The following is a 5,838-nucleotide window of genomic DNA, read 5'->3' as shown; positions in this document are numbered from 1 at the left end:
ACAGGACGCCAACAGTCCCAATTTGCACTGTACTTCTGACATTTGGCTATGGGGAGCTTTAAGCATGACGTAAATATTGCTTCAATTATTCAGAACATGTCACTGTATGCTTGGTCAGGAATTTAGAAGGGTCCTAATGCTTTGATACCTATGTACTCTGCCTCTCTCGAAGTGTACAGAGATAGAACGAATTAAGAAGAATCTATATTTATCAGGCACCTTTCATGATATCTGTTTTGAACCCATATAATTCACTCTGTTGCAAGTGCAACACAACATGTCGTTGCATATCCACGCTATAACAAAAAGATATATTTCTTAAGCAATGACTGTACACTTGACTCTCTCAATGTTATTGACTCAGGAAACTGTGTCAACAGGCAAGTTGACAAAGAGCACAAGTAGCTTTTTACTCCCTTGCTCATTTTCTCACCACATCATATACGCCCAGTCCAGCAGCTGTGACTTGTGGGCTTCGGTCAGTGATTCTGATATTCTACGTCATGGACACTGAAGTTCCCTAAACAGTCTGCAAGTTCTGTAACTTCCTAGTGTTGTTTAACAAGGGGCACTGGCACATCAGATGAGATATTATGCTCTCAATAACTTAGAACACGGTTTTTTTTATAATTTAACCTCATGTTGTCACTCTTTAAGTGATTCACAGTCATTGCTCACGACTTCAATGGCCATGACCTCCTGACCTCATAGCAGCATGTTTCCACGTACTGTGGATCATCCTGCAATGGGGACAGGACCTGATATGGTCATACCTAACTGCTGATGGTTAAGGCAGGGATGTTGGCTGAATGGTATAATTCTTTGAGTGTGACTACGTGACGTGCTTGTACTGTGGGACAAACTTCCCAACATCCCACCAGTCTCCCGATGGTGCTGGAGTGAACTGCACACATTTGACAGAGCTGGGTCTGACTTTGCTGACATCAATTCTGAACTTCCTGACTTTTATTTAAAACTGGGTTGGTACCTGTGTGCCCTGGAATAGAAATTCAACACACTTTGCCTCAGACACAAAATTTCTGCCACTTGGACCACACGTGACACCTTAAAATGTTGATTCATTGCAGTCTTACAGACAAAACGATCATCGTCATCAAGAGCAGTCACACATGAGCATGTACTCTTTTACCTGGTGGATAGTAGTCGATCGGTTTTTCTGGGGAAAAAAAAATTAGAAGTTGAATGATTTACATGATAGAGATTGTTTGAAATACAAATGCTTGAACAACAAAAATGGAAACAACAAGACAATGCTTTCCGCAAAACCACTGATACAAACTGCTGAGGCACACTCCTAAGAATGGTCAAACCATTTACAAACAGAAATCAAATTGTGTGAAACAAGCTCAGTGACTCAAAGCAATGATCTTGCCCTTACGTGGCTCCCACTGGTTGTTATGCCGATGCTAAACACTGCAAATCGAACTGCAGAGTGATTCCTGCCAATGCAATAAACAAAATGCAACAAAGTACACATCACACATTTGGCAGAATCGCTCACCAGTTCAATTTATGGGCATGGTGACTGTAATGAAATTTACAACATGCAAACACTGACTGCTGACGGTAATGTTGGTGTAATCTGACAGTTCTCCCAAACAACCAGCAGAAATTGGAAACTGCTCTCTCTCCAATTGTGAAAGTCAAGCACGACATTTGAAGTACTCCCTCTCAAGGGCCAGTGCACTGGAAGTGATCTTGTGACTGTGTGGTAACAAGCCCACGACTACAAGAGTGTGCATTAACACATTCCTCGTGAACTCTACTTTGTCAGCAGTTCAGCCATTTGAGAACCTGTGCACATGCCTGCACACACAAGGCCAGATATTGGAGCAGTGTGGACCGACTAAATTCAGGCAGTCAGCAGCTCTTCAAATTCTCAAAATACGTCGTGAGCATAGAATGACTGACACGCATTTATAAGGCATCATTTGTTTCAAGGCAAAATCCTCCAGTGGTTTCAAGCTGATTAAGTCTTTTGAAGTGGAGTCATTAAGTGACCAAATGGAACAGAAAAGTTCTTCAAGCTTCCATGCGTAGAAACCTGTTAGAATAAAGATCTTGGTTACATTAGTGAAGCATTTTCAAGAATAATCATGAAGTAATTCGGGAAATGAAATGGCCAGTTGGTACATTTGAAGCTCATATACACAGAACTGTGACAATAAACACATTGTCAGTTTTACCAAAGTACATCTTGGGATAGATAGCAAACAAGTGTCTGAGAGTAACTGATCTCAACAATTCAGAAATAACATCAGGATCTAATAGCTTGACCATGAGGGAGCTAGGTGATCTTTCATGCAGATGCGAGTACCTCTGACAATGTTGTACTCTCGCACCACTTAACTGTCAACTACATTTTGACAATCCAGTCCTCGTTTGACAAATTTAAGGCAGATGTTTTTCCCCAAAGATGAGATCTGTTCACACAGAGCCATTGCTGACACTCACATTTCAATGTCATCAACACTATGGTTGCAATTGAGAATGCAGGGAATCAAACATATCCATTTACAATCATGTATTTTGTTACCTGGTGGATAGTAGTCACTGGGTTTCTCTGGAAAAGAGGAACGGAACTGGAATCAATATTGAACTGAAGGGGCGCTATCGTACATGTACATATGTATGAAAACGTCAAGACCCATTAAAAAGGCTTTTTAGTTCAAGCTCTATAATACACCCAGCCAATGCCTGGTCCTTGATTGGAGAATTAAGCTACAAATCTGAAGGTGAAAGACAGATTTGATGAGTGAATGAACAAATCTCGGCAGCTTCTGAAACACTGGTCACTTAGATGATGCAAAGTGGGCCTCATTCTGGACCAGGAAGATTTTCGATCAAAGTAATGAAGCAAGGACATTAACGCACACACCATTCCTTTAGTGGAATATGATTTGAACTACTGGTCAATGTTATTGAATGTGAATAAATGTGGAGTCACCACTAATGCGTTGTCAGATATTTGGGACAAACACACAGAAGCTCCAGTTTGCTGTAGGGAGCTTTAAGCATGAAGCGTAAATATCGCTTCATTATTGAGAACATACTGGGTCAGGTATTTGGAAGAGTCCTAATGCTTTGATATCCATGCACTCTGCCTCTCTCCAAGTACACAGAAGGTAGCATGAATTAAGGAAAATCTGCATTTATCAGACACCTTTCATGCTATATGTTCTGAACCTATTTAATTCACTCTGTTGCAAGTGCAACACAACATGACACTGCATATCCACACTATGACAAAAAGATACATTTCTTCAGCAATGACTGTACACTTGACTCTCTCAATGTTATTGACTCAGGAAACTGTGTCAACAGGCAAGTTGACAAAGAGCACAAGTAGCTTTTTAACTCCCTTGCTCATTTTCTCACCACATCATGAACGCCCAGTCCAGCAGCTGTGACTTGTGGGCTTTGGGCAGTGATTTTGATATTCTACGTCATGGACACTGAAGTTCCCTAAACAGTCTGCAAGTTGAGAAATTTCCAAGTGCTGCTTAACAAGAGGCACTGGTACATCAGCTAAGATATTATGGTCTCAATAAGATGGTTCTTTTTATAATTTGACCTCATGCTGTCACTCTTTCAGGGATTCACTGTCATTGCTCACGACTTTAATGGCCATGACCTCCTGACCTCATAGCAGCATGTTTCCACGTACTGCGGATCATTCTACAATGGGGACAGGATCTGATATGGTCATATCTTACTGCCGATGGCAAAATCTGGGATGTTGGCTGAATGGTATATTTCTTTGATTGTGACTATGTGATGTGCTTGCGCTGTTGGACAACATTCTCAATATCCAGCCAGTCTCCAGATGGTGCTGAAGTGAACTGCACACATTTGACAGAGCTGGGTCTGACTTTGCTGACGTCAATGCTGAATTTGCTGACTTTTATTTAAAATTGGGATGGTACATGTGTGTCCTGGGCTGCAATATGAACACACTTTGCCTCAGGCACAAAAGTTCTGCCACTTGGACCAAAGGTGACACCTTAAAGACTTGATTCACTGCACTCTTACACAAAAGGATCGTCATCAGGACCTCAACAGCAGTCACACATGAGCATGTACACTTTTACCTGGTGGATAGTAGTCGATCGGTTTTTCTGGCAAATAAAACAATTAAAAGTTTAACGTTTTACAGGAGACAACGTTTGCCACAAAACTCACTGATACAAACTCTCCGTAGGAGGCACACTACTAAGACCGGTCAAATCATTTACAAAACAGAAACTGAAATTTGTGAAACAAGCTCAGTGACTCAAAGCAATGATCTTGTCCTTCCGTGAGCTCTGCTAGTTGCTATGCAAATGTTAAACACTGCAAATCTAACTGTCGAATTATTCCTGCCAATATAATGAATAAAATGCAACAAAGTACACATCATGCATTTGGCAGAATCGCTCACCAGTTCAATTGGCTACTGTAATGAAATTTACAACATGCAAACACTGACTGCTGATCCTAATGTTGGTGTAATCTGGCAGTGCTCCTGAAGAAACAGTAGAAAATGCAAACTCCTCTTTATTCAACTGTGAAAGTCAAGCACGACATTTGAAGTACACCCTCTCAAGGGCCAGTACACTGGAAGTGATCTTGCGACTGTATGGTAACAATCTCACGACTACAAGAGAGTGCATTAACACATGCCGCGTGAGCTCTACTTTGTCAGCAATTCAGCCCACTTGAACAACCTATACACATGCCTGCACACACAAGGCCAGATATTGGAGCAGTGTGGACTGTCTAAATTCAGGCAGTCAGCAGCTCTTCAAATTCTCAAAATATGTTGTGAACATAGAATGGCTGACATGCATTTATAAGGCATCATTTGTTTCAAGGAGAAAGTGAGGACTGCAGATGCTGGAGATCAGAGCTGAAAATGTGTTGCTGGAAAAGTGCAGCAGGTCAGGCAGCATCCAAAGAACAGGAGAATCAAAAAAAAGAACGTTTCGGGCATAAGCCCTACATCAGGAATGAGCAAAGTGTGTCCAGCAGGCTAAGACAAAATCCTCCAGTGGTTTCAAGCTGATTAAGTGTTTTGAAGTGTAGTCATTAAGTGACCAAATGGAACAGAAAAGTTTTGCTTTTCAAGCTTCCACGCATAGAAATCTGTCAGAATAAAGATCTTGGTCAAGTGAGTCGAGCATTTCCAAGAACACTCATGAAGTAATTCGGGAAATGAAATGGCCAGTTGGTACATTTGAAGCTCACATATACAGAACTGTGACAATAAACACATTGTCAATTTTCCAAAAGTACATCTCGGGATCAACAGCAAACAAGTACCTGAGAGTAACTGACCTCAACGATTCAGAAATAACATCAGGATCTAAAGCTTGACCGTGAGGGAGCTAGGTGATCTTTCATGCAGATGCGAGTACCTCTGACAATGTTGTAATCTCGCACCACTTCACTGTCAACTACATTTTGACAATCCAGACCTCAGTTGATAAATTTAAGGCGGATGTTATTCCCCAAAGATGAGATCTTGTCACACTAACCCATTGCTGACACTCACATTTCAACGTCATCAAAACTATGGGGGCAAGTGAGAATGCAAGGGAATCAAACATATCCATTTATAATCATGTATTTTGTTACCTGGTGGATAGTAGTCACTGGGTTTCTCTGGAAAAGAGGAATGGAATTAGAATCAGTATTGAACTGAAGGGATGCTATCTGACATGGACATATGTATGAAAACATAAAGAAACCATTAAGCTCTATTACACACCCAGCCAATGCCTGGTCCTTGATTGGACAATTAAACTACAAATCTGAAGGTGAAAGACAGATTTGAGT

The 5,838-nt window shown here is 41.1% G+C and overlaps 1 long non-coding RNA gene across 1 annotated transcript; it reads right to left on the bottom strand.

Moving 5' to 3' along the window:
* Nucleotides 1-1,150: 1,150 nt before the first annotated feature.
* Nucleotides 1,151-5,668, bottom strand: LOC122546014. The gene is made up of 4 exons (XR_006310647.1): nucleotides 5,638-5,668; nucleotides 4,113-4,139; nucleotides 2,558-2,584; nucleotides 1,151-1,177 (listed from the first exon to the last, which is right to left on the bottom strand). It is a non-coding gene; the product is annotated as an uncharacterized LOC122546014 (long non-coding RNA).
* Between the last annotated feature and the right edge of the window lie 170 nt (nucleotides 5,669-5,838).

This window comes from Chiloscyllium plagiosum, unplaced genomic scaffold (assembly GCF_004010195.1).
Source record: "Chiloscyllium plagiosum isolate BGI_BamShark_2017 unplaced genomic scaffold, ASM401019v2 scaf_46593, whole genome shotgun sequence".
Lineage (NCBI taxonomy): Eukaryota > Metazoa > Chordata > Chondrichthyes > Orectolobiformes > Hemiscylliidae > Chiloscyllium > Chiloscyllium plagiosum.
Note: the sequence above shows the minus strand (reverse complement) of the source record. Positions and strands in the feature narration are given on the sequence as shown.